Raw genomic sequence first — 1,239 nt, forward strand, 5'->3', positions numbered from 1 at the left:
CCCCCCCCCCCACAGACTCCCCTCCCATAGACCCCCTCCCCCACCCTCACACTGAAAAACCCAGACTCTGATGTTGGTCAGTGCTGGACGTGGTACATTCTACAGTACTACAGTACTACAGTACTACAGTACCTGTGTATACTACAGTACGTGTGTATACTGTAGTACGTGTGTACATGTGTACTGCAGTATTATATTATTATATTTTCTCTCCCTCCAGAGACAGAACCTTCTCTGTTCTTCATCACAAACACGTTCTTATTTTTAGCTTCATCAACAGCAGCAGCAGCAGCAGCAGCTGGTACTGATGGTACTGATGGTACTGATGGTGTACTTCAAACAGTCCCACTCAGTGAAGTACTGGTACCATCTGTTTACAGGGTTAGAGTTCTGTCCAAGGAGAGGAAGAGGAAGAGGAAGAGGAAGAGGAGGAGGAAACTTCTTCTTCTTCTTCTTCTTCTTCTTCAGGTCTGTTCATCTCAGTAATGTTTAGAAAACGGAGCCTTTTCATGCAGTACGATCAGTCCACCACCGGGGGGAGTGTGGGGGGGTGTGGGGGAGGAGTAGACCAGCAGATACAGGACATCGTTTTCCCAGAGGAAGAGATGGAACGCCACATGAGAGCCAATCAGTAACAAACACATCCTTGTTTTTGTCTTTTGCCCCCTGGTGGTGTACGCATGAGTACTGCAGCAGATACTGCAGTACTAGTTTTACTAGTTTCACTAACTAACCACTGCCATCATGGTCTGGTTGGATTAGATTCTGGAATAACCTGGAAATATGGATTTATAGAACCAGGACAATTACAAATACTTCTGTGTACTGTGTACTGTGTACTGTGTACTGTGTACTGTGTACTGTGTACTGTGTACTGTGTACTGCGTTCTTCATCTAATCCATTCTACATCTGCAGTAGATCTGAAGTAGAGTCGGACCATTTACCTCCTCCAGATGTTGAAACACTTTCACCTCCAACTGTTTCATCCTGTTCAAGGTCACACGGTTCCAGGAGCCAATCACAGCAGCCGTCAGTTCTCCAGTCCAAAACAGCGGTCAACCAAGGTCAACGGTTACAACAACTCCTCATCTGAACATGTTTGGACGAAGGACAGGGAAAAAAAACCCTGACTTTCCAGGATGCAGCCTTGAAAACCTGAGAAACAATCAGCCAAAAATAACTGGAATATTTTAACAGCGTGGTTTGGTTTCTGTTCTACTCCACACACACACACACAC

Source organism: Cynoglossus semilaevis, chromosome 8 (assembly GCF_000523025.1).
Source record: "Cynoglossus semilaevis isolate Cse_v1.0 chromosome 8, Cse_v1.0, whole genome shotgun sequence".
NCBI lineage: Eukaryota > Metazoa > Chordata > Actinopteri > Pleuronectiformes > Cynoglossidae > Cynoglossus > Cynoglossus semilaevis.